Below are 16,105 nucleotides of genomic sequence, written 5' to 3'. Positions count from 1 at the left end.
TGCAAGACTCCGGGCATCAAAATAAGACGGGTCTCCAACTGTATAAAGAAAACCAGTTTTTACATCACTGGCCTCTGCAGAAGGCTGAATAGAATAATAATAATAATTTTATTTCTTATATACCACTATACCGTGAAGTTCGAAGTGGTTTACAATAAAGATACATTTTGATTATACTAATGCAGAGCCTGGGTCTTAGTTGATTTTGGCATGTTAGCAATGTGCAGATTGTAGCTTCTGTTGACCCTGTTCGCTTAATCACTTTATTTCTTCATTTATCATTTTTAAATTCAGGTTCTTTGTTCAAACTTCAAATAAACATGTAACCCACTGAGTGAAAAGGTTCCAAAAGAGGGATTATAAATGACAGAGATAAAGGCTGTAGATGTTTGGAGGGGCAGCATTCAGAGTACTGTAGGGTCAGTTGAATGGGATGATGCCATTTTTTCACAAGTTTGCCAGAGGTTGTGGTAAGAGCAGATAGCGTAGCTGGTTTTAAGAAAGGTTTGGACAAGTCCATAGTCTGCTATTGAGAAAGACATGGGGGAAGCCACTGCTGGGTGTGATCACACTGTGGGTATCATGGAATGTTGCTGCTATTTGGGTTTTTGACCAGGTACTAGAGACCTGGTTTGGCCACCGTGAGAACGGGCTACTGGTCTGACCCAGTAAGGCTATTCTTATGTTCCTATGTTTAATGATTTTCATGTTCTACAGCTTAAAAACTGCCCACATAATGCCCCTCTTCTGCCTGGTTTCAAAATGGCTGGTTAAATGCCATTGAATATTGGTGGCCAACCTTCTGAGAACCTCTCCTGTCTCTTTGGATCACTATGAACAGTGACTTTTCTCAATGTTCCTATCTTTCCACCTTCTCACTGTGTCAGGCTCATAAACACAAGCCCTTAGCCGTTGCTGGCCTCTTCCTTCTCAGTACTGTCTATGCACTTCCAGGCCATTCACCCCAGAGCTGACTGCACTTAGCTGTCTGAAACAGTACACTATAAAAATGATGTAAGCCTATTTGCATAAAAGGTATTGTATTAACAATCCTAATTATTATCATTAAGGTGACGATTATTACCAGTTCTAGACGTGGGCAGTGTGCTATATAGACTTCTTCTTAGACAATTGAACTGGGCTTCAATTAGTGCCACAAATTCATTTCCCTGTGAACGAGGGTCATTTGAAAACAAGAGGTTACATGATTGAACACTAGAGGAACCCTTGAAATGAAAGAAACATTGTTTTATATGAACAATGGCAAATAACACGTTTATTGTAGCTCTGTGCATGAATAAGCAGGAAGAATAGACAGGGAGGGGGGCATTAATGTGTCTGCTCTATCATGTCATTTGGGGTGGGTGTAGGGTCTCCGCATGTTTCAGAATTCAGGACAAACAGACCGTTTTTAAGGAAAACAATTAATCTCGCTATTCTTCCATATGAGCTCCTGGAGATTTATTGTTCATGGGGGGGATCTTGACAATCAAAACCAGACCAAAATAGGGAAAGGGAGAGAGAAGAGGGTCTCCAGTAGCAGCTATTTTGTTCCGAACTAGAGCTGGGCACAGCTAGCAAAAGAAAATAGATTTATAGAGCTCCATTCGGTTTCTGCAGCTAGAACCTGGGGAGGCTTCAAGGGTTGATCTTAACTAGGTCTTATTTTTAGGGAAACAGGGTATCAGTGCTGAAGGTCAGAGTAGGCGTGGTTAGGGGCAGAGACGAACTTAGGTGCCGTTAGACGTGATTCTCCAAAGAAGTTAGGCCACTAAAACCCTACATTTTGCGATAGGTGCGTTTAGCTGCAATTCTTTAAATAGCATCTACTCTTTGGGTTTTAGCCAGGTACTAGCGACCTGGATTGGCTACCATGAGAACGGGGTACTGGGCTTGATGGACCTTTGCTCTGACCCAATAGGGCTATTCTTATATTCTTATGTGATTGATACACGGCCAGTGGCGTAGTAAGGGGGGCAAGGGGGTAGTCCACCCTGGGCACCATGTTGGTGGGGGTGCCGGCCCCCTCCTCCTCTCCACCCTCCCCGCCTCTTCCCATTGCTCCCCTCCACACATGTGCCCCCTTCCCCCATACCTTTAGTTGACGTTGTTCACGGGGGTCAACCAAGTGCTCTTTGCAACCCCAACAGCTCTCCTGTTGATGTCACGTCCAGGTGCCGTGCCTAGGATTTGACATCAGAGGGAGAGCCCATGGGGTCATGAGGCGTACATTGTTGACCGCCATGAGCAGCTATTTCAACTATGCGGGATTGGGGAAGGAGACAAAGGCAGGGGAGGGATGCACCACCCCAAGCGCCGCTCACGATCTCTACGCCACTGCACATGGCCGGTGTATAAATTGCTCAGTGTGCTGTAATTTTAATCCCGCAGCTCCAGTGAAATTCAAGCAGCTCTCGCTTAGATGTTTAGGTGTCATTTCAAAATTGACCCCTCCACTTCAGACATGAAGCAAAGTTTTTGTTTCAAAGTGTAATGCAGAGATTTACCACTTGGTTCAGTGTGAAAATAGATTTCCCGATTTGTAGCCTTCATTGCATAAATTCAACGCACATCGTTATTTGCTGCGTGAGATGTAAAACTTAAGAACGGCTGCAACCTGCAATTTTCTCAGTAACCAGATTTACTACAGGAAGCCTGGGATCAAGGGCTTGTCCAAAGCAGTAGCTCATAAAAATTCATTGCTTTCTCTAATGCAGTAAATTTCTATCAATTTGGAAGAAACTGTTCTTGTTACATCTTCATTATATCGTCAAAGATTAGAGTTTGGCAGTGCTTGCCGGTTCAACGTTTCAAGTCTGTTCTGCAAACTCCTTCCAAGAGACAAACAGTGTGATGCCAGCTTTTCAGCTCTGAAATTGCTGTTAGTGTTGTAGATAGATTCACACATATGCAGTTCAGTAGATGGGGAGGGGGCAGAGAGAGTGTCATTGCACATATTACGCCACAAATGGACTCTGAGTTTAAACAGTTATAAAATTTTACTTGAGAAAAATGGCTCTTAATTATTGTATGGGGTTATATAAACATACAAATACCATGAAAAGAATCCTCCCCACCCCATAAAAATGAAAACCTAGAACAACATGAAAAACTCAAGTTGTAATTGTTCTGTAAAACAGACACCGCAGAAAACAGTGACAAAATTTTTTTATATGTAATGAAAAAAGAGGTGCACAATTAAATTCAAAGTAACTCTCCATTAATTAATGGACCTGACGCCAAGATGTCAATGGAAACGAAAGAAAAAGCCTCAGATCTTGGAGAGTCGTAAGACCCTACCTCCTCCATATCACTGCCATAAAAAAACTTTTTTATATAGCATTAACTGGCAAAAAAATAAATATTCTTTCAACAATTCTAACATTGAATCAAGGTTCAATTCGGCCAGGTCAACGATTGCTTCGTGGCATTGAACCTTGCACCAGCATCAACTGTTCGGCTGTATCTTCTCTAGCAAGCAAGTATACCCTGAAGAAAGCCACACCATGATGGCCGAAACGTCGGTTCTTTCTAGACAGATGCAGCAAGACTCGAAAACCTGCTACAATCATACTGCTGAACAGTTGATGTTGGTGCAAGGTTCGAGAGTCCTGAGGAAGTGGCGGTATGCCACAAAACGATCGTTGGCCTGGCCAAATTGAACCTTGATGTACAACATTTAATTTATTGAGTCAATGTTAGAATCGTTGAAAGAATATTTACTTTTTTGCCAGTTAGTGCTCTATACAAAAGTTTTTTATGCCATTCATGTGGAGGTGGCAGGGTCTTACAACTCACCAAGAGCTGAGGCTTCTTCTTTTGTTTGCCTTAACATCCATTAATTAGTGGAGAGTTACTTTGAACTTAATTGTGTATAAATTTTCCTCCACTCCTCCTATTTTGAGTTAGCGAGTGTCACGAAAAAAGCGGTGCCATCAGACAATAGCATCTTTTTTTTCTTTTTTTTTTTTAACTTTATCTTTATTCAAAGTTTTATTATAATAAACAAGTGAACAACTTGCATAAGAATTCAAGAAAGTAAATAATATAAATTACTTAGACAGAATGGGAGACATTGATCATACATCCAGGCAGCCGGTTCATTAAACTGTGGTATGGGACGTTGTGCCAATAATCACCCCTCCCCCTTCCTTAACCGTTACAAATGCTAGTAATTGTTTGGTTCGATAAACTGAAAATTTTTCCCCTCATAAGAGACCTAACATTTCACTGGAAATTTCAATACAAAGGATGCGCCAAGACTCTTGGCCTATAGAAAAATAAATCTTTTCTCTTCTTTTGTGTCTCTTTTTAGAATTTATATCTGGATAAATTCTTACCAACAAACCCTGAAAACTATCTTTCATGTGCCTAAAATAAGTTCGCAAGATTAAATCTCTGTCGAATTCCAAGACAAATGTCACTATTGTAATTACTTCTAAGGAACTCTCCAAAAACTTTGTCGGATCTAATTTGGTTTGCTGTTGCTCTATTTCTCCTCTTAGGGTGGAAACCATTTGTTTCTTGGAACCCGCTGAAATACTCTGGACTCTCGTTATAAATGGCAAAGATTCTTCAGTTATTAACAAAGTCTCTTTGAAATATTTTCGCACCATTTCCAGGGGGGAGATTATCAGAGACTTGGGAAAATTTAGCAATCTCAGATTATTTTTTCGTCCCCTATTTTCCATATACTCTAGCTTTTTTTAAATATATGCCCTTTCCTTAATTATCTCTGACTCCAGAGATTTTATTTGGGTAATTTGATCTTCATATCTTTTAATGCTTTCAGTCTGTTCACTTAAAAAGATGAAAATGTCATAATGCCCTTGTATCGCTCTATGGTACAGCCGCACCTCGAATACTGTGTGCAGTTCTGGTTGCCATATCTCAGAAAAGATATAGCGGAATTAAAAAAAGGTTGCTAGGACTCTAATACAGGTCAATGGCACCTAAGAAAAAGAGAGCCCACAAATAGGGCTTCTGAATAAGGGCCATAAACTACTCCTAAGAGACAGTGCAGGGACATCTTTGCATAATGAGGAAGCTTGATTTAACTGAAAAGTCTGTTCATTCCTGTTTGGAACGACAGGCATATTTGCTGCTTGCAAAGCCAACCGTAGGTAATGGAATTGAACTGGTTTATGAAGGCTTGAAGAAAGATTTACATTCATGTAAATCCAATTTTAAAATGTTCAGTGTATCTTGTGAATGAAGCACATTTTGTTTCGTGGTTTCCTTCCTTGGACACCTACGTGAAGGGTCTGGGCTCTGTGCTGTGCCTTAGAAAGAGCCTTTCCCTAAAGTCACCGGACTTTGCTGTGCAACAGACGCAGCAGGAACCTGTTCCAGTAATATCCAAGTCACATCTTGCCGCTTTCAAACCTGCATTTCTGTTTTCTCTCAGCACTTACACGAATTGAAACCTAATTTCTCTGACAGCAGGAAACCATAAATATGAAATTATATTTGTTCTCTGACTGAATAATCAAAGTTTAGAGCAAGTCTGGTGTTTTGTGGATTCAAGCTGATATTACCATTAACCTATAGTACAGGTCTTTCTTGCTAGATGGGACTCATTCCTCTTAGGTGTGGACAGAGACTTAACATACAAGCCATTCAACTGAAGATGTGTTTTCAATCTATATAACCTGGATTCTTCATCCAGCACTTAGTCTGAATAGAATTTTCTTTTTCTTTTCAGCACGCGTTTCCCTTATATAATATCCTTCCAAAAGGACTGAGAAATTTTATCCACCTGCCAAACATAGAAACATGATGGCAGATAAAGGCCAAATGGCCCATTCAATCTGCCTATCCGCAGTAACCATTATCTCTTCCTCTCTCTCAGATCCCATGTGCCTGTCTCATACTTTCTTGAATTCAGACACAGTCTCTGTCTCCACCACCTCTTCCAGGAGGCTGTTCCACGCATCTACCACCCTTTCTGTAAATAGTATGGGGGATTAAGTGACTTGCCCAGGGGCACAAGGAGCAGTTTGGGTTTGAACCCATAACTTCAGGATGCTGAGGCTGTAGCTTTAACCACTGCACCATTCTAGAAATTGAGATGTAGTTAAAGTGAGCCAAGTATAGGACAATCAAGCCATTGTGACATCACTGATGAGGTTGGCTCTTATTGGTGGACTGAGGCATTATGATGTCACAATACGAGCTGTAGTATTAGAGAAATACATTTTTACACCATTTGTTTATTCAGTTTCTATACCATTCTTCCAGGGGAGCTCAGAATAGTTTCATTTGTCTCTCTTGGTAGGCTCACAATCTATCTAATGTACCTGAGACAATGGGGAAATTAAGTGACTTGCCCAGGGGCACAAGGAGCAGTTTGGGTTTGAACCCATAACCTCAGGGTGATGGTCCTTCATCAATCTGACATTTCCCCACTGCCATTAGAAGAATAATGATTAGCCTATCACAGGCAAACAACAAGAAGCAATTCTAATTGCTTGCTGGTCATTAAAAGGTAATTATATAATAGAATTACAGAAAATGATAGAAATTAACCAGGGAAGGTGGCTATTTTCATAAATCTATTATTCTGAGAGATAAAACTCCATGAGCTATTACCACATTAAGAAAACAACAAGAAAGCAGGGGTTTTGTATCCTCCGTAAGTTATTAAACAGGACTTAAGATAACGGATGTGTTGCTGTTCTCCAACAGAAAGAGTAAGGGGATCTCAGAATAACTATTAGAAGATAGAATCACATCCATTGGAAAACCTATAATGATCATAAGATGCAGATGCTCGTATTACAGGGCCTTGTTATCTCAAAAAAGTTGCAATATTTTGGTGAATGAACTATGGATTGAGGGCACTGAAGTTACCAATGTGGGCTACCATTAACATGGCTTATTTTACCACTGACTCGAGGAACTAGTAACTAGGGGGTCTTTTTATTAAGGTGTGCTAACTGATTTAGTGCATGCTAAAGCATCCATTATAGTCTATGGGTGCCTTAGCATTTAGGGCGTGCTAAATCAGTTAGAGCACCTTCATAAAAGGACCCCTAGGTGTCATTGCACAAGTTAGTGGTGAAATAACATAACTACAGCACACTTACTGAGTATTCCTTATGGAGGTCCTGAAAAAATCGCCTGCTTTGTGGCCTTTCTGGACTGCATGAGTTTTTCTCCCTCCACTTCACATTATGGCCTCACACACACACCACAGCAATAAGACCCATTAAGACAGTCATTTTCTCCAGTTACAGCTATAAGTAGATCCCTTGAGAAGGGAGGGTGGTGCAAATGAAAGATAATAGATTATCAAGCCAGCTTTGTCTTAAATGATGAATTCTTTGGATGACCTCAGACATCAATTATCCCGTTGTGTTTGAAGACCCGCTGCCTGTCTCAGCAGCCCCGCGCTTTACTCCATCCGTCTCCCTAGGTCCATAGCAGGTGGCATTCTGGGAGTAGGAGCGTGACCTCAGCAACCAGGACACTTATTGTAAATGTCGTCACGCATCTTCTCTCGCTCTCTTCCTAAACACATCTCTGCAATGCTAGATTTTTGCTGTTTTGATCTACTTCAGTACTCTTATTCTTTGCTAAGGGCAGAAATAAGCTCAGAGCTAAGAAAACTCTGTGTAAACTGGTGAATCAAATGCACTTGAAATCAATTCAGAACCTGCGATTTCACATCCATCCAGCTTTAAGGCTCTTACGAAGTTCCAGTTTGGCTGCTAAATGCATAATGTATTACATGCAGGCTACACGATGGGGAACCACAAAGCAGCAGAGCTCCGTTTGGCCTTCGAGCAAAGTTTTGCATTTTACTTTGAACGTGAGGGATAAGCTATGCAGAATATTCCATAAGATGATTTATCATTGTGCAGTGTAGTTACTTGTAATTCTGAGCATTCATTCTATCAAATTTAAATCTTCAGAACCCTGTAAGATATAAACTCACAGTACTAATGCAAACAAGTTTGTGAAAGATAAAAAGGGAGAAAGTTGTCAACATGGGCTACCATTAAAAATAATTATTTTTACTGCTAACCACAGTTAACCCCATTTTAACAGTAACATAGCAAAATGGCAACAGATAAAGACCTGAACAGTCCATCCAGTCTACCCTACGTTACAATTTTATGTCTTTTTTTTCTTTCTTATTTCTGGACCTTAGACCTTTAGGTCGAACCAGTACTGCAGTTACCATTGAAGCTCACTCTAGTCTATCTAAACCATCTCATCGTTTGCAGGATTCAGACCGTGAAAGTCTGCTCAGCACCGTCTTTAGGTTCCAAATTGCTGAGGTTCCCGTCAAAGCCTTCCCAAGCCCAACCTAAACCCAAAGCCTTCCCAAGTCCAACCTAAACCAAATTGCCATATATAGGAAACAGATCATGCAAGTCTGCCCAGTACTGGCCTTAGTTCTTCAATTTATACTATTCATATTCCTTTTCAGCTTTCCATATCGAAGCTTTGCATCTTGCCAGTTCTTATGTCTCTTATTTTCTTCATTTGGATTCTTTTTCCATTCTTTACAGGATGCTTTTTGGCTCTAATAACCTCTTTCACGTCATCTCATTTTCTCTTTTTTCCACCTTTGTTAATACATGAAATGCATCTGGTCAGGGCTTCCACAATGTTGTTTTTTTTAAATAACATCCGTGCCTAGTTTACAGTTCTAACCTTTGCCACTAATCCGTTTAGCTTTATTTTCAACCGTTTCCCTCATTTTATCATAGTTGCCCTTTCAATAATTAAATGCCGCTACAGTAGATTTCTTTAGCAATGTTACTCCAGATATCGGCTCAAATTTGATCACGTTATGATCACTGTTTCCCAGCGGACCCAACACAGTTAACTCTTGTACTATATCTTGCATTCCACTAAGGACCAAATCTAAAATAGCTCCCCCTTGTGTTGGTTCCTGGACCAGTTGTTCCAAGAAGCAGTAATTTATGATGTCTGGGAATTTTATCTCCTTAGCATTCCCTGATGTAACATTTATCCAGTCAATGTTGGGGTAATTGAAATTATTTTGAAACAGCGATGAGATATGCAAGTTCTTTCTAATTGTTCCCTGAAAACACGTTAAGCAAAATGGAATATATCTATTGAGAGTTTTGTTAGCAGAAGTTTTGGCTGCTGTGGAAGGAGTTCGGCATAGAACATGAGGACTGTTGTAGAGAATGTTCTAAAAATTGCTGAAAGTATGGGATACCGCGACAAGGAAGGGCCTTTTGGAAATCCTTCGGTGATTGGGGGTCTTGCGAAGAAATTTGAAGACACTTCTGAGCTAAGTACTAAGTAATTTGGTGAACTGTTTGGGGACTATGATAACGGAACTGTCCTATTATGAACAACAGTTGAATTGAGCATTGTTTTTATGCATTTATTGTCTGCTCATAAAGAGTACCTTCTGTTCAGAAAGAACAATCTATCTGGAGCGAACTAACTGAGTTATACGAATAAGCATCTATGCTTGTTTTTCATACTTATTTCTACCCGCACTGAGTGGATTTTTGGAGAGAGTTATGAAGCTTTATATAGGTTTCCCATTGTTCATTAAATGCATATTAAATGTGTGTATTACTTCTGAATAGATTTTTTTTTGGCCTATGATTACTGTAGGCTCTCGACTACTTGGGAATAGCTTAAATTGAGCGGAATACTGTGTCCACTAACGTCTTATTTCTCCCCTTTTTTTTAAAGATTTTTTTGGGCAGTGATTTTGATGTCTTTGGATGACAGTAGAGTATTTTGGTTTTTTATTAATGCTGATCCTACTCTAGCCCTTGATAAAATTGTGTTTGGTAATTGAAATCACCCTTTGTTATACTGTTGCCCAATCCTCCAGCTTTCCTAATCTCTGAAAACATTTCTTCATCTGTCTGGTCATTCTGTCCTGGGGATGGTAGCATAACCCTACCTTTATATTCCTTCCCTTCACACATGGAATTTCTATTCATATGGATTCCACACTGCCTTCTGTGTTGCTCAGAATGTTTATTTTGTTTGATTCAATTCCATCTTTAACATATAGCGCACCTCCCCTCTAATTTGATCTACTCTATCCTTGCGATATAATTTGTACTCAGGTAATACAGTGTCCCATTGATTGTCCTCCTTCCACCAGGTCTCTGAGATGCCTATTATATCTACGTCATCATTCAGTGCTATATACTCTAACTCTCCTATTTTATTTTTTAGGCTTCTAGCAGTTGTATAAAGACTCAAGTTTCAAGTTTCAAGTTTAATACATATTTGATTAATCGCTTCATCTAAATTCGAAGCGATGTACATTATGATAAAATTACATTGTAAAAACAAATCATAGAAGATAATACTAACAAGGTTAATGACAAATTTGACAAAACTGGAAACAAAAGGAAAATATAGGGAAGAAGTTACAATTTAAATAAGGTAAAGTAAACATATAGGGAAGGCACATAAGGGGAGGGTAATGATAATAATTTTAATAAGATAAAATTTAAAAGGAAAATAAAAATTGGAAGTGAGACTTGAAAGAATAACTTTATGAGATTCTCATGATTATTAATAAGTCACTTAGGAGCTAGTTAGTTTATGAATGCATCACTAAACAGGAATGTTTTTAGTTTACATTTAAATTTATCTAAATTAGTTTCTTCCCTTAGAAAGCTCATAGAAACATAGAAACATAGAAAGATGACGGCAGAAAAGGGCTACAGCCCATCAAGTCTGCCCACTCTACTGACCCACCCCATTAAGTCTGGGTGCTAATGACTTAGTTCTTTAGCTCGACCCTCGTAGTGATCCCACGTGTATGTCCCATTTATTCTTAAAGTCGAGCACGCTGGTGGCCTTGATCACCTGCATCGGAAGTTTGTTCCAGTGATCCACCACCCTTTCTGTGAAGAAGTACTTCCTGGTGTCACCATTAAAGTTCCCTCCTCTGAGTTTGAGTTCGTGCCCTCTTGTGACCGATGGTCCTTTGAGAAGGAAGATGTCGTTTTCCACCTCGACACGTCCTGTGACATATTTAAATGTCTCAATCATGTCCCCCCTTTCCCTGCGCTCCTCTAGAGTATAGAGCTGCAATTTGCCCAGTCTTTCTTCGTATGAGAGACCCTTGAGTCCGGAGACCATTCTAGTGGCCATCCGCTGGACCGACTCGGCTCGAAGCACATCTTTACGGTAATGTGGCCTCCAGAATTGCACACAGTACTCCAGATGAGGTCTCACCATGGCTCTGTAAAGTGGCATTATGACTTCAGGCTTGCGGCTGACGAAGCTTCTCTTGATACATCCCATCATTTGCCTTGCCTTGGATGAGGCCTTCTCCACTTGTTTGGCCGCCTTCATGTCTGCACTGATGATTACTCCCAAATCCCGTTCTTCTGAAGTCCTAGCTAGTGCTACTCCATTCAAGGTGTATGTTCTGCATGGATTTCTGCTGCCGAGATGCATGACTTTACACTTCTTAGCGTTGAAGCCCAGCTGCCATGTTGAGGACCAGTTTTCCAACATGATCAGATCCTGCGTCATACTACCCTTGAGACTGCTTTCACTTACTATATTACACAGTTTGGCGTCGTCGGCGAACAGTGCTACCTTACCCTGAAGCCCCCAGGTTAAATCCCTTATGAATATGTTGAAAAGAGATGGTCCCAGGACTGATCCTTGCGGCACTCCGCTAGTCACTTCCGATGTCTCAGAGAGGGTGCCGTTGACCACCACCCTCTGAAGTCTTCCACTCAGCCAATCATTGACCCATGCAGTTAGTTTCCCACCTAACCCCATCGATTTCATCTTGTTTAATAGTCTACGGTGCGGGACACTGTCAAAAGCTTTACTGAAATCCAAGTATACCACGTCCAGAGACTCTCCCGAGTCTAGCTTTCCTGTCACCCAGTCAAAGAAGCTGATAAGATTGGATTGGCATGACCTGCCCCTAGTGAATCCATGTTGACAGGGATCCCTCAGATTTTCCTCATCCAATATCATGTCCAATTTACCTTTAAGTAAAGTTTCCATAAGTTTACACACAATTGATGTGAGACTCACCGGTCTGTAATTTGCCGCCTCTGCTCTGCAACCCTTTTTGTGCAGAGGGACAACGTTGGCTGTTTTCCAGTCCAGGGGGACTCTCCCCGTACTTAGAGAGAGATTGAAGAGCATGGCTAACGGTTCTGCCAGAACATCGCATAGCTCTCTGAGCACTCTTGGGTGCAAACCGTCCGGTCCCATGGCTTTGTTCACCTTGAGTTTTGACAGTTCTCTGTAAACATCAGCTGGTGTGAACTCAAAATTCTGAAATGGGTCTTCCATGCTTTGCTTTGCTTCCAGACGTGGCCCGTGCCCTGGTGCCTCGCATGTAAAGACTGAACAGAAGTAATCATTTAGTAGTTTGGCCTTATCGGAATCTGTTTCCACATAGTTCCCTTCTGGCGTTCTAAGACGTGCTATCCCATTTGCGTTCTTTTTCCTGTCGCTAATGTATCTGAAGAAAGATTTGTCTCCTTTCTTAATGTTCTTCGCTAGAGTTTCTTCCATTTGAAGTTTGGCCTCCCTGACTGCTGTTTTGACCGCTGCAGACTTTGTCCTGTATTCAATGTTTGCTTCTTTTTCCCCCATGCGTTTGTATGAGAGAAATGCTCTTTTCTTCTCTTTGACGAGGTGCGAGATCTCATCAGTGAACCATTGGGGTTTCTTTTTTCTTTGCTGTTTGGTTACTGATTTAATGTAGCGTTTAGTTGCCTCATGAAGAGTTGATTTCAAGGTTGACCACATAGCTTCCACATTATCAGTTACTTCTTGAACTTGGAGCGTCTGATGGACGAAATTTCCCATGCGTGTGAAGTCGGTGCCCCGGAAATTGAGTACCTTTGTTTTTGTTTGTGACCTAGGGAAGCCTTTCTTAAGGTTAAACCATACCATGTTATGGTCACTGGTGGCTAGCGTTTCTCCCACCGAGACCCCCGAGACGCTTTCCCCGTTCGTAAGTACCAGGTCCAGGATGGCCTGGGCCCTAGTGGGTTGTAGTACCATTTGTTTGAGCCGTACTCCCTTCATGGACGTTAATATCCTTCTGCTATCACAAGTTGTCGCTGAGAGTGTGTTCCAGTCTACATCAGGCATGTTGAAGTCTCCTAACAGAACAACGTCTCCCCGTAGGGTGATATTCTCAATGTCTTCAATTAATTCTGCATCCTTGTCCTCCGATTGTCTTGGAGGTCTGTATACCACACCAAGGTACAGGCATTTTTCTCCACTTCTGGCCAGGTTTACCCAGATGGATTCCCCAGTATACTTGACATCCGTGATCCTGGTTGTCTTGATGTTCTCTTTGATATAGAGTGCTACCCCTCCTCCTAACTTACCCTCTCTATCTTGTCGAAGCAGGTTGTATCCTGGTATAGTTATATCCCACCCATGAGAGTCTTTGAACCATGTTTCGGATATTGCTACTACGTCTAGGTCTGCATTAACTATTTCTGTTTCTAGTTCTAGAAATTTATTCCCTAGGCTGTGTGCGTTAACATACATAGCTCTCCACTCTTTCTGTTTACTAATCTCCTGTAGTGAGCTACCCATTTGAATTAAAGTGTCACCTAGCGATTCTTTTGCAATAAGGGTACTTACCTCAGACTTAGAAGTGGAGTTTGGATTCATCCCATCAGGATTGTTACTTACTGCTCCGGTGTAAAAGTGGGTACCCACCCCCGACTTACCTAGTTTAAAGCCCTTCGAAGTAGGTGGGCTAGTCTGCGTCCGAAGACATTCTTACCTCTGTTGGTCAGGTGGAGTCCGTCTGGTCCCTGTAGTCCCTGTAGTGCCTCTCCGTGATTCAGGAATCCGAAGTTCATTTCCAGGCACCATCGTTGTAGCCACTCATTCGTCTGCAGGATATGTTCGTCCCTGTCCTTTCCTCTGCCCCTAACAGGAAGAGAATTCCAAGTCTGGGGTGCAGTGACTGAAAAAATAAACTGACGACGCGTATTTATTATTTTTAGCGATGGAATTGTTAGTAGATGCTGTTCGGCAGATCTTAAAGTTCTATTAGCTGTATAAGGGATTAGCAATTTGTGGGTTTTTTTCTTATATCTACAGGCTGCTGAGAAGATGACAGGGATAATTTGAGTCCTTTACTCTGCCTTCCGCTTAAACACTCCTGTCTTTCTTTATCCATTATAGAAACCTGGGACTCCCTAACTATCTTGTTTCAATAGTATCATTCAAAGATACTTCACACCAAATTATTTGCTCTTGGGTGATTGTTGGATTTTCACTCATCTTAATTTAAAAGCTGCTCTATCTCCTTTTTAAACGTTAGCATCAGCAGCTGGGTTCCATCCCAGTTAAGGTGGAGTTAATCATTTTGGAATAAGCTCCCTCTTCCCCAGAAGCTTGCCCAGTTCCTAACAAATCTAAATCCTTCATCCCTGCACCATCATCTCAACCATGCATTGAGACTCCAGAGCTCTCCTTGCCTCTTTGGTTCTGCAAGTGGAACTGGGAGCATTTCTGAAATTGCTACCCTGGAGGATCTGGATTTAAGCTTTCTACCCAAGAGCCTAAATTTGATTTCCAGAACCTCCCTCCCACATTTTCCTAAGTCATTGGTACCTACATGTACTAAGACAGTCAGCTCCTTTCTAGCACTATCTAAAATCCTTGTGCTCACCAGCCACTCAGCTATCTACATGCCTAATCACCAACTACAACAGCTGTCCTAACCCTTCCCTCCTAAGCAAAAGCCCCTGGAGACACATCCTCAGTGCAAGAGGATATTGCATCAACTGGTGGGCAGGTCCTGGCTACAGGATTATTTCCTACTTCACCAGGGTGATGCTCTCCTTTTAGGAGACCCCTATCCTCCAATGCAGCCTAGGGGCTACCAGACTGGAGGTGGGAATTCTCTACATCCCTTTAGATCTCCTCTATGTACTTCTCCGTCTCCCTCAGCTCCTCAAAGTCTGCTACTCAAGCCTTAAGGGAACATACTTGTTCTCTGAGAGCTAGATGCTCTTTGTAGCGACCACACACATATAACTTCTCACCAACTGAGAGATAATCATACATATAAGACTGAATAGCTCCCCTCTTGCTGCTGGGCTACTGTCTGCATCTTATTATTGAGCTGATTAATTAAACCCTATTAAGGTACTAGGAATATACTGTATTAGACTAGTATAGAGAGCCTTAGGATTATATTGTATGCAAGTTTCTTTGTAACTGTTACTCCTGATGTTTTAGAATAAGGACATACGCAGTGCCTCTGCTGGGTCAGACCAGAGGTCTATCCCGCCCAGCAGTCCGCTCGTGCGGCGGCCCATCAAGTCAAGGACCTGCATTGTAATTCTCTATCAGTACCCCTCAATCCCCTTTTCCTTCATGAAATCATCCAATCCTCTATCTATACCCTTCAATCCCCTTATCCTTCAGGAATTCATCCATACCCTTCTTGAAACCCTGTAGCATACTGTCGTATCACGCCCTCTGGAAGCGCATTTCAGGTGTCCACCACCCTCTGGGTGAAGAAAAACTTCCTAGTATTGGTTCTGAATCTATCCCCTTTTAACTTTTCCGAATGCCCCCTCGTTCTTGTATTTTTTTAAATTTTGAAAAATCTGTCCCTCTCCACTTTCTCCATGCCCTTCATGATCTTGTAAGCCTAAATTGTTTTGCTCATGTCAGTTCTCAGCTAATCTAAGCTGTTCCTTGATTTATAAATATTTATTTTTGCTAAGTAGTTTCTGAATTGTACATGTGTAAATTTACAAGGCGGCAGATGTTAGGTAATTAGAAGCAGATTAACCTTTGCACATTCCACATTCTTGCCCGAAAACTCTTTGGCAATAAACTTTTTGAAATTAAATTTTCTAGCTGACATTTTTCAGCCCCTTAGTGACCAGCCTTAAATAGTCTTTAAAAGTCTATGGCATGGCTTAGTTGTGATATAAATGCAATGTCTGTGCTTGGAAATTCATTTCAATGATTTTCTGCCAGCAGTGCTCCCAGTTGGTGTAATGCCTTCACCCTGCTATACTCACATGCACCAGGCAAGGTGGCATTTGTGAACCGCAAGTTGTGTCTTGTATTCATCTCTACTGGGTCACTTGAGAGCTGGAACTTAGTCCCAGGG

The sequence above is a fragment of the Geotrypetes seraphini genome, chromosome 17 (assembly GCF_902459505.1).
Source record: "Geotrypetes seraphini chromosome 17, aGeoSer1.1, whole genome shotgun sequence".
NCBI classification, from domain to species: Eukaryota; Metazoa; Chordata; class Amphibia; order Gymnophiona; family Dermophiidae; genus Geotrypetes; species Geotrypetes seraphini.
This window is presented reverse-complemented; position numbering follows the sequence as displayed.